Below are 12,532 nucleotides of genomic sequence, written 5' to 3' on the forward strand. Positions count from 1 at the left end.
GGGAACAAATTGATAAAAAGGCAAATAATGCTTCATGAGTCAGCTATCCATCAGCCATTATCTGCAAGCCATTTTTGGAAGGAACTCCTCCTCTGTCCGTTTGGTTTCTTTACAACTATTTGAGATACAAAGGGGTTAGTGCAGATACAGCAGCGTTTATAAGTCACACAGCATTCTCTTTAGCATAAGTTCTCCATCTCCCCTTTCTTGCCCACGCACGACTTCCTCAGAGTGGCTCCTACGGTTGCCATGGCAACTCCTCTGTTGTCTATTGTGTTCCTCGCAGCCATTTTGATCTGCTTCCAAAGTAAATGGAGCTTTTTCTTGTGGCTTCCAAATGGACTATTTCACAAATGTGGGGAAAACATACCTGTGGTCCCGTGTTTTGCTATCAGCTGGCAGACGGGGGCCTGACCCACTGAGCACTCTGTGATTCTTGGTTAACCAATATGTGGCCTCAGTCTGCTTGGTTTCCTCTCATGGTTTCTTATTCTTGACCTCTATATCCTGTTATTGTCTTGTGAAATGATTGTCAGTGTGGCCAGGGACCACCTGTAACTGAATCAACTGGGTCACTTAGTAAAAATGTTAATTCAAGTGCTTAACCTCAGATGCATTGAATCAGAAGCTTTGGGTGATAGGACCAGGAGTGTGCTCTCCCAGCAAGCTCCCCAGTGCTTCTTATACTCATCAAATTTTGACAATCACTGTGCAGGCAGCCCCCTCACCCTCTTGCTACCCAGAGCGCGCTCTATCTCTCTCTCTTTTTTCAGCAAGTGCTAACAAACAAATGGGACAGCACATATGAGAATTTCACAAAGATTTTAAAAATAAAAATGAATTTGTCTTTCAAAATATGTAGTCACAATTACCTAGAAAGAGCTCCTACTAGGTCAAAGACTGTACTTCTTGCCCTCTTAGGCTTTGATTGGAAGCCATGGAGAAACACACAATTTAGAAGCCCCAGTGGAGAGAGTGATACTATTTCTACTTCTTTAAATGTCTTTAGAGAGAAAATTCTTTTCCATCTTTGATGGCAAATTTAAATGACAAAGGGCCTTAGATGAAGGACCTCTCAGGTATCTTTCAGACAACATTAGACCATGGACTACTTTATATAAGCTTAATACCTGAAATTCTGCCATTAGCTATTGAGTTAAGCATCACCCTCTCTATTCAGTATTAGCTTAAAAAAAATCTTCCTTAACTCAAAAAAGTTTCCTTTGAGGCAGAGCAAAAGGGCAAGAAAGACTGGGACCTGGGCTTCCACTGGAAGGGGAGATAGAAAATATAGAGGTTTTTGGGCATCAAATGAAAGCCTCTTCTGATCCCCATTTTTTTTTTCTGAGGATAGATCCTTTACCTGCAATAATCAGAGAGATTCATTGCCCCCAAATCAGAGGACCAACTTTTTCATGGCATGTCAAACGTCATCACAATTTCCAACTCTGGCATCAGGGTCCTGGGGAAGCCCAAAGACTCCACTCATCTCAATAGGGCTTGGTTCACCATGGAGAGGAAGGCTGGGTACCATAACACTTTTCCCTTGAACCACTGCTCCCAGGTAGGAATGTGGATGACAAAGGGAACATGCTGGAGCTACCAGCGCTGCCTGGATCAGCCCCTACTCCAGCATCTCCCGGAACATACCTCTGCTCCCCTCCCTTCTTCCAACATGATACTCTCCTTTCTGCTACTTCTTATTTCCCTATTTCTCACCCCCAAATATCTTTAGCCCTCATTTTCACATCCAAAAAGATTCATTTCAAATTCTTCATCCAGCATCAGATTTGCTGACACGTCAAGCCCACGTTGATCTCTCCCCTTCTGTTTCACAGCTATACTTGGTTTCATCTCTAATAATTTCAAGTGTGCATGTCTTTTCTCCCTAGCTCCAGTGGGAACGTCTCCAAAATAGGAAACAACACAGCTTCAGGCATCCAGAAGACGCTCAAGTCGACATATTGAAAAGTTGGGAAGCTAGGACATCTGGGACTATGAAAGGACAACTGCCTTCCATGTTTTCTTGGTCTCAGTCTAATCTCTTTCCCATTTGACCAGAAGAATTGTGTGTGGGTCAGTCTATCACTTGGCTTCAACCTTGAAGACTCTGGAGTGTGAGCTCCAGCTGGCTGCCCTGCTTCAAAAATTTCACTTTTATCTCAATCCAGCCTTCCAATAATTTCTTCTTTTTTTTTTCTTTTGAGAGGGGAAAGGGATGAGTCTCGTCGTTACTGCCTTTCTTTTTTAAACCGTAGGTTGTTGCTAGAACAGACTATATTTTTATACTGTGTCTGAGCCTTCTTCCACCCTCACAGTTGATACACAACTTACTTGGGACAGAACTTGCAAAATGTTGATGTCACTGTGCTGTTAATTGGAGCAAAGCCAGCTAAAAAACTTAAGAAGTTATACATTTAAGTCGTTGTTTTGGCAGGTCTCAAAGCAAAAGAGAAAATGGCTTTCTCTGGAAAGTTATTCCCATTGCCTCACTTCTCTTTTGCACCTGCTGCCCTGGGGTCCTTGTTTTATTTATTCTTTATTTTGTCTTATCTTAGGCCAACTTTTTCTGTTCACACCAGAAGGATGACACATTCTATTAATGGAGAGAGAGGAAAGGTTTTTTCCTTTTTCCTTGATGTGACTTTGGCTGCAGGCTGGGACAGGAGTTTATAGGTAGATTTGCCAGATTCAGCCAACCCCCCACCAAACAAAAAGCCACAAACCCCAAAAACAGGATGCTTTATGTTTGATCTGACAACCCTATCAGCAGGAAAGTTAATACCTCTAATGTGGTGTGAATAAAACGTGCTGGAGACCTTCCGCAGAAGTTTCTGGGCAGGAACAACCTGAGAATGACTGCTTTTTCAATTCTAACACTCTGCCTCTCCTGTTCCCATTCCTGGGCATGTGTGGGACTGCTACTTAGTGTTGTTGGGGGCAACAAAGAGGGGGCAGCTATTAGTTTTCCAAATGTTTTTCTTAGAAGAATTCAACCCACTCTGGTCTATATGGTCAGAAGTCCAACATTCAGACCCTTCTTGGAAATCTTTGCTTTCCTGGGTACACTCTATTATAGGTATTCTTGTATTTATTGTGTTTGGTAATTATTTGGAGCATTTAGAAAAAAATGAGGATTGAGGTGCCTCAGACCCAGAGCTTCTCATTTATAAGATTGGAGACAAGACCTAGGGATTTTAGTTATCCATCAAGTCTTGGCATCATACTTTCAGCAGTCCTGGTCTAACTCAGGATCCTACCATAACAGATGATTAAGATTGGAGAAGGGACTTGGGGAATTATCTTTACGTTTCAGAAGAAAATGAGGCTCAGAGACATTAGCAACCTTGTTCTCCAAGTCCCCAGGGGAAGACAGGGTTTGAACCAGGCTGAGAATCAGGTCTCTAGGTTTTCACATCGAGGCTGTGCATTGGGTGACACTATGAACCTTTCTGCCCAGGGGCTGTGTTTTTCAGTCTGCCTTGGAGTGTCACTATCACCATTCCAGCCTGCCCCCAGAAAACCTGCTTTTCCTCCCACCTCCACCCCAGCTGCTCTGGTAAGCCTCTTTGTGATGGTTACTGCTGTTTCCCATCTTGGCTGTATCTTTTCTATCTCTCCCTTAACTTTCCAGGGCAGTAGCAACAGAGTCTCAGGTGATGCAGCCTGTCCTCAGCAAAGCTACAGAAGAATGCAGCAGAGGCAAACAGAAAGCACACCACTGCCAAGATTCTGCCAGCAAAGCCAACAGTATGCTGAGAAAGCTTCCAAATTCTGCGGGAAGTCATGTAACAGCCCAGTGAAAGGATACGTGCTCTTTTTATCACACGCAATCAGGTCGCCATAGCAACCAACAGTGTTTTAAAAACACGATATTAGTCCTACAAAAGAATCTTATCTAGTCGAACAACAAGAGGAGGCTCTCTCCGGGAGGAATTGTAGGAAACATATTTCAGGAGGCAATTTCGCATTTTAGAAAGCAACACAAATGATTTCTCATGAACAGCACTTTTCTGAGGATGTTTCCTTCCTCTTAGTGCTTCACCTTGACGATATTTTAGCCTGTGCTGCAGTCATCCCACTGTTAGCTTATTTTTTTTTTTCCAACTTGTTGAAAATAAATCTTGCTTTCCTTCTTTGTAGTTAACTTGCAACTCAGACAAGGTCTCGAGTTTCCTATGAACATCTTTTTCTGTCCCTGGCACATCGAAGTGACCTCCAACCAAGACTGGACATTGAAGACAGGAAACTTGGGTTTGTGAAGAAAGAGCAGCATTCTCTAGTATTGCTCTCCTGTAGAGGAAGCTGCCATGGTGGCTGTACTTCACGAGGTCCTTATTTTGAATGAAGAGGGAAAAGAAACCAACTGGTGAAGCCATTAACACCACGTGGGTGTACACTGGCCTAAGTAATTCTCATGACATCTCTGCAGAGGAGGGACTGCCAGCATTCTCATTTTACAGATGAGAAAACTGAGGTTCACAAAGGTTTTATTACTTCATGATGTTTTTACCAAAGGCACATAACTAGTAAGCAGCAGAGTCAGGATTAGAAATGATGGTGAATTCCAAAGCCCACTTTCTTTTCCAACAACCGTTATCTTAACTCTGGGGGTTACCTGTGAAAGGAAGACGGCAACACGGAACGTAAATGGGGATTGGAGTGCTAGGGAAGTATGAAGCGTGTATCATGGGGTCTACAAATGGGTGTCAGAATAAGTAAATATTCTGGACAAATGTTTGAAAAGATTTTTTGAAGGTGCTCAATTATAAGATTAGCTCTAGCAGCTAAGTTGTAACCAGAGAGAGGAAAACGGGAAATCAAAGACATTTAACAGTGGACTGCTGGTTCGAATCCACAGTTGTAGCAGTAGCTGATTTCCCGTTCACTGGCGCTGAAGTTAAGTATGACAACATTGCTGGCTGATCGCAGGTGTTACAGCTTCTCACTCGGAGATGAGGGAAAACGGAAACCATTTTTTACAACCAGTGGGGAGGGTTGATCTTCATGTAACTGTGGTGTGCTCCCTGAAAATGGGATCATTCCGCGTTGAAAACAGGCTGGTAATAGAAGGCAATGACCAGTGGAAGTCAGTAGGACCCACCCTGCATGTATCGCTATGACCCGTGGAATGGGGCTGGTTTGTGAAAGAATAATAATCAGTCCGGAGCAGAAGGGAAGGTTGGGGGTGAGAGTAAAGAGAAGCGAGAGTCTCTGAGTTGAAAGTGAGGGGTGCTGGAAAATAGCAACAAGTCCCTTTGAGGTAAAAAAAAAAAAAAAATAGAGAACAAAGGCAGAAGACAGGGGCCTGAGGATCCCCTCCAGAGGGCAAACAAAGTGGACCAGTATTCTGGGATCAAAATTATAGAGCCTGGCCCAAGGCCACAGGCCACATGGAAGAGTGAGAGAAACTCATGTCAGAACAAGGGCACTATCCAGGCAAGGTCGTGACAGAGGTAGGTGCATAATTTCTACCGGAAGTTGATGTGTGGGAGCACCTGGGCCCAGAAACAGAAAAAGGCTTTCCCTGCCAAGAATGGGCATTAAAGGCAATGCTTCCACTTTGGATGGACGGTGGTGGAGGCAGATGTGTGTGGTGTGGGAGTAAGTACTGCACAGGGGTAAAAGCTCGTTGTGAGAGAGCAGCAAGGACTATCACAAAGGAACTGCTAAGTACTTTGAGCCTGCACAAAGCTAAGTAGCACGGATTGTAGTTGTGCCAATTTGAGCGTTTATAGTGTTTGTAATCTGTGCTTGAGAAGATGGTTCAAGGAAGGCGTGAGAAATGTTTTCAAGATGTGAAGGGCTATCATATGTAGATAGAATTAAATTTGCTTTGTGGGCTTCCTAGAGCACTCAGCCCCAGTGTTCCACAGGGGCACATGGTAGAATAGGGGATCAGCATGATTTTTCTTCCTGTATGTAGACATGGATTCAGCCCAGGGAGAGTACGTTTTATTGGGTCATATTGCAGATTGGCTCCAGGCAGGCCTGCTGAGTCCTCATCAACATCAGCTGGTGGGGAAGGGGAAGGCCAGGAGATTGGGTGGGGCAGGGCATTGAGGAAATAGACCCGGTTGAGGAACTAGCCCCTGCTGGGTAGGCAGCTCTCCTATGGGCTGCATCTGAGACCTGAGATGGGTTCAGGCTTCATTCAGGCAGGCGTCACTGTCCATAGACGCTAACTCAGCAGGTGAGCGCCATGGCACGAAGTGATATGGTAGGAAATACCCAAAGCCAGATGGTCATTGCTCTTCTGGAGGGTCAGTTGCTTCACATTAAGACGCCTCCAGCTATTTGGGGGTACAGAGATTAGGATGCCATGCTCGGGGTGGGGGCTAGGAAGGGTGTCAGGAAGAATTGGCATGCTGGGCAATTAAGTGGAGGCCAGAGTCCAGTTGAACTTCATTAGTCAAGGAGGACCCTATTTTCCTGGAGATCTTGCCTAGAGGTATGGCCATAGACTAGCTCTGGGATTAACCTGTAGGCCATTGATCCCAGGTACCATCTCAGAATCCTTTTCAGTACAGTTCTCTGGGAAATTATATTCATGACAGATGGCATTCAAGATGTTATTGATAACCCCAGGGATTGTAGCCTCCTCTTCTGCTTTTTCCAAGACACAGCTCCAGTGTTCCTTCCTCTAAGAGCCTTCCTAAACCCTCACACTGGTTACCCTCACCATACTAGTCCTTCCCCCATTTAGCTTTCACCCCTCTGCAGTATCGTTTGGGTCTTCTCTAGATTGAGCTCACTTGTGGGCAATGGGAGAGTCCCTCTTACATTTGTCTACCTAGACTTTAGATAGGAAGATATGACTTCAAGTTTTGTTAAATAACTTGCCCAAGATCTCATCACAGTAAGTGGCAGAGGGATTTGAGTTCAAGTCAGTTCAAGGTGTGCCTTTCAGCACCTTGGCACTGGCTTAGGTAGGAGGGGAACAAGGCTGTATTTGTGAGCATAGAGAGACATACGAAGAATTCCCTGGCTACCCTGGAAGCAGAGTCCCCAATTCCCCCCTTAAGAAATGCATCTTCTTTGGTGCACTATATACACTGGGATCAAAGTAGTGTGGATGAATTTGACTTTTGACAACCACCCTAGCACCTTTATTCAGTTGCAGCTGAGCTATCTCTTACTTGGCTGTCTAACATACAAATTTGTGCAAATTAGATGTATTTATGCCTAGTGAAACTGAATTATTTTATAATCATACTCTCTGGAAAAAAAAGAGTCAATGGAAATTTTTAATAAAAAAGAATGTGGTAGAAGCACAATTTAAGTCATGAATTGGAAAACATGTGGCAAAATCTTTATCCACTAGACTGCGACCATCTGTGGAAATTCATAGGTATTAAATTAGATACACACTGGTTTTTCTGTTTGCAGAACCTAACAGAAACCTAATTGAAAACCACACAGCAACATCGTAAAACCAAATGTGATGTCTATTCCCTTCAAGGTCAAAATGCACGCGCAATGTAAAGAAAATAATTTGCTTTGTCCTTGAGCAAAAGACCGCTCTGTTAGAAAAATGCAGTATTTAATAAAAATCCTGAGATAGTTAAGAAAGGAAATATAATCACCCACCGTGAGTCTAACTTAAATTCAAAAGTGGTGATAATAGACACAAAGGTGTAATGGACAAGGTTAGCCTTACTGTGCTTATATTCTATTATTTGAATGTTTTCCTGTGCATAGATTTATAGTTCTGTGTTCAATTCCTTAAAAATACTGGTCACTGGTTTTCCCACAGAACCGTGAAGACGAATGCAGAAAAATTACTTCATTTGAGAAGAGAGCGTGTGTTTCCTGGCCTGAGGGCAGGAGGCTGGCCAAGGTGACCCTCTGGGGTCCCGTGGGGTGAAGTACCACATCTGTACTTTGGAACCCTGTTCCTAAGGAAATATCTCTGGAGCCCTGAAAAGCAAATTGTCAAGGGCAAGGGGACCAGCAGTCCTTGTTTAGAGAGCTGGGAGACCTGGGATCTGTTGTTGGCTGTGTCCCAGCAGGTTAGCATTTCTGGGGTATGTGCTGTTTGATAGTCACCAGGTCACTCTGCTGATTGCTCCAGCCCCAGCTGAACCCTCATCCCTGGAACTTATTCTTGTGCTGTTTTGTATCTATGTAATTTTTGATGTAATTGTTGTTTGACTCTCAAAATTAAGTTTTCATACATTAATATTACTTTCTGTCCAAATACATAATGAATTCCCTCAGGGACTTCTTTCACTTTCTAGAGGCCGTGTGCAGGAGAGGTTAAAGCATGAGCTCTGCTGTCAGGCAATTGGGGATAGTCCTGTTCAATACCATATGTCTCTGTTCCCTCATCTATAGAATGAGGTTGCAGATGAAAAACGTTGGTATATATATAAAGGGCTTAGAATGGACTTGGCATAAGCTAAACACTATGTTATGTACTAATATACATAGCAAGTGTATTGCTACAGAATACTTTTATTATCTCTTCGTGACCCCCCAAAATACTTGGTAGAGTGCCTGGCACAGGAAAGTTCTGTTTTTCCAGTTTGTTTTCTTTTATCTTTCATTTCCCCTTCAGCAAATATTAGGGAAATGGAGTCTTGGCAATAAGACATATACTGGTTCAAATGGAGATGCTCTTTTTAATGTAGATGTTGGGTGATCGAATTCACGATATCCACTGGTTATTCTTCTCCAAATCTATTCTCTATGCTTCCTGCCCTGCTGGAAGAAGGGGAGAAGCTGACCTGAATGGACCACATCACCTGTCTTCCTCTGTTTTTCCCTTTTCCTTAAGCCCTAGGGAAAGTAAAGAATTTTTGCTGTCACTGGGATCTCAGTATCTGCTGTTTTCCCTGAACCCTGTCCACAACTCTGTAAATAGTCCCTTTATTCCAGTTTCTTTAGGTGAACTATCAGAGGTGAATTGTGTTTAGTGCTGAGATCCTAACTAATACATCACATATCCTTGGAAATGTCTCCTTGCATCCAGATCTCTGTTTCCTCCCTTATAGCATAAGGGGGTTGGGTGGACTTGCTATGTCCAAGGTCCCTTCGGTCTGAAAGCCTACAGAACTATCATTAGAATCCAGAGTAACCTTGATAAACTGCAGAGGTTTTCAGATACAAACAAGATGAATTTCAATTAAGAACAAGTGTAGAGAAGCACGCTTGGGGGAAAAATAAATGGTAGAAATGCCAGGTGATTAATGCCTGGCTGTGTGAGAGTATATGAGCAAAAAGACTCAGGGATGAGTAAGTAGTACATGATGTGGCTCAAATTGAGTAAATCTGGGGGATATTCACAGAGCGTGATCTGTAGGAAGTGCAAGGCAATCTGTGAGAGTAGCTTGTCACTGCACAAATCAGACCTGGGTGCTGTGATTTGATTTGGCTCAATAACTTAAAAGATAGGAACTTAAGAGAGACGCAAAGTTAGATTGGAAATGGAAAATGGCTCATACAAAGATCAATTGCTTTTTTTCTTTCTTCTTTCCTCCCTTTGTTAAGAGCCTAAGGGTAGAATTAAGGAGCAGTCCTCATTCATATGGAAGGACATCTCAAGTCCCTGTGTCCTGGACGTGAACTATGTTGAGCAAGTTGCATCTTGGCTAATTATGAGTATAATCCCAGACATAAATTACAATTGTCAGGGATTTGAGGTCATTTGTGGGTGTCTCAGTGCTGGTGTCAGGGTCTTGAAATATTTTCTTTCCACTCTGCCCGTTTTTTCAACTGTAACAGGTTGGACATTGAACAGTGACTGGCAAAGAGTAGGTTTTCAATGAATATCTCCAGTGGAATGAGTACCTGATTGAATACGAAAAAGGGGCCAAGCATTGAAGAAACTTAAGATCAATATAAAGAGAAACCCTCAAGAGGTTGGAGGGCATTTGCTTGCTAGGTAAGAAGCTGTCATCTACTTCCCAGGGAGTGATATAAGAATAAATTGTATTCTGGAATTCTGCATATTTTAAGAACAGACCTCAAGCACAAAATTCCATTAACCCATTCCTCAAGTGGCTGGAAGCGGACCTGTGTCGAGGTACATGGGAGTAGGCAGAAGCCCACAGGCCTCCTTGGTGGATGACTTGGGGAGGAGGAGTATGTCATCCATAGAGGGACAACTTAGCGCCATGTCTGGGTGTTTCCCAAATGTTGTTTCAAAGCAGAATATTCAGTTATTTTAGAGGAGAACCCTTTAAGTAGGTCTGTTCTGCATTTTGATGTTACACTCTTTCAGTTCCTTTTGGGTGGTAAAGGCCTGAATATAGTGCTTGTTTCTAAAGCATGTTCTTTCAAAATGGTCATCTTGCATGGGTATTGGGAGGGCACCCGTTGGGATGAGCACTGGGTGTTGTATGGAAGCCAATTTGCCAATAAATTTCCTACTAAAAAAATAAATTAAAAAAAATAAAAATTGTCATCTTGGTTTCACGATGGGTTCACAAGGAGAAATTGAAAAGGTAACAGGGTCTAGGGAGGAAATACTGCTAGACAATAAAGATGACTAGCCCTGAGTCCCAGAGACAGTACTATTTGGTTGCCCGTTTCATGCAAGTCATTTAACTTCTCTGAGTGTGAATTTTCTCAATACCTTCCATCTGAGGAATACATTTCTGTTTTAAAAGCATTTTCATGTACATTGCTGAAATGTAGCAGTGAGAGGAAATGGCAGTTCTTTGGACCATCATTACTGCCCTAAGAAGTAGGTGATGCCAGGCTGCTTGACTTATTTAGATGAGAAAGTCAAGGCTTAGAGATGTTAATTAGCAACAGAGTCATATTAGGCCCAGAACTTCTTACAGAATGTTTTTACTGTTCAGTCTCTTTTCAGCTTTATTTTATTATGGCACTACTTCTGGATATATTTGTAAAAGAACATAAATGTTAATATAATTATTGTCCCGTACGATCGAAAACAAGCAAGTGAAACGTATTCAACACAGGCTGTTTTCCTAATACCTTCTTACTAGAATGTTAATTTTTATTATTAACCGAAAGGAAAGTCATGTGATTTTTAAAATAATGCCCTTCTTTCCTCCTCCTTCCCTGCCCCTAAACCTCAGAGCTCTGCTTTTTGGAAAGAACTCAATACATAAGCTCCACAACCCATTAGACTCTCAACAAATTAGACCACACACTTGGAACAGTAAGAATGGGTTTGGTGAGGTGTGCTCATCAAGAGAGGAAAGAAGCACAATTCATTTCTGAATTGGTTATCAAATTCTTCTTGTAAGTGACACCATTGAAACTGCCAATTGGCTTTGCAACCTGCTGAGTTTATATTTCTACATCTGTGAAAGCTCAGCAAATGAGCCCTTCTCAGCAAAGCAAGAGGGTTTCGCCAGCAAGAAATTTGATGAGGTGTTGTACCGTGTGGCCAACCATTTCTCAAGAGACCTCTTTCTGTTTCACCCTATTGAATTCCTTTATGATTGACAGGCAGCTTTACTCATTACTCAGATTTTCCTTCATGTTATCTCCTTAGCAAATCTGGTCACCGGTAGATTTTTAAAAATACAGTCACATTACTATTATGGAATCATTCAACACTAGTGCTTGAAGAGACTCAAATCATTTAGCTAAAGTCCCTTCTCTCATTCTGTTTTCCCATGTTGAACTCTTATCAGGGGAACCCAACAATCCTCTGTTTATGTTGAAAGAACCCATCAGGAAGTGCTCTTTGAATTCTTTCCATAGTACCATTCCAAATCTTAGCCCTCCAGCACCACAAAATGATGCCTTAACTTAAATGAGAAGGTGTACTAAAAACTGTGATAAAAATATTCATTTCCTCTGAACAGGAGGATTTTGCTTATCATTTTTAGCATAATGGAGATGAACAGAAGCATGATTCTGACTTCTATAAAGGTGAGGCATCGTGTGAAGGTCTATCAATGTTTGAGGAATAAAGAATAGGAGCTCATCCACTTTGCCCCAGCCCTGGGGTAATGATCTTCTACTCTTTTGGTAACTACACCTTTCCTAAAGATGTTCTGAGGAGTATGATGTGTTTAATATTTGTGTAAGGGGCAAAGAGCATTCAGAAAAAAATGTTATACGCTTACTTTTTTTTTCGTCTGGGTGTTTTCCTTCCTTCCAGACATTATAAGTCTGTTTCAAAGACACACTTCTAATAACAGAACAGCTACAGCTAAATGAATAAACACATTGTCCATCTAAGAGAACACCATTCAGACTGCTGAAAACAGAGCCAAGTTAAACAATAGGTGCACAGAACCAGTAGAGTGGCATTTTGCCACTTAATGAATTACAAGAAACAGATGTGAGCTGTTTTTTTTTTTTTTCTTACAGGGATGCATAGCCTGAACTTGGCCCATTTGTTAAGAATTAATGAAAGGACTTCAGATTCGTGATTCAGAGAAAAGCCATGAATTCATTTGTGTATACACATGCATTTGATGATCCCATCATATGATTTTATGGCTTTTCTCATTCAGAGACCCATGTATAATTGGAGATACCTAATGCTTTTGCTAGGCTGGGGGTGGGAAAATGAGGAATTTGTTTAGTACCTCTTGTTGTC

Source organism: Puma concolor, chromosome C1, assembly GCF_028749965.1.
Source record: "Puma concolor isolate L17-30 chromosome C1, mPumCon1.1.hap2, whole genome shotgun sequence".
Lineage (NCBI taxonomy): Eukaryota > Metazoa > Chordata > Mammalia > Carnivora > Felidae > Puma > Puma concolor.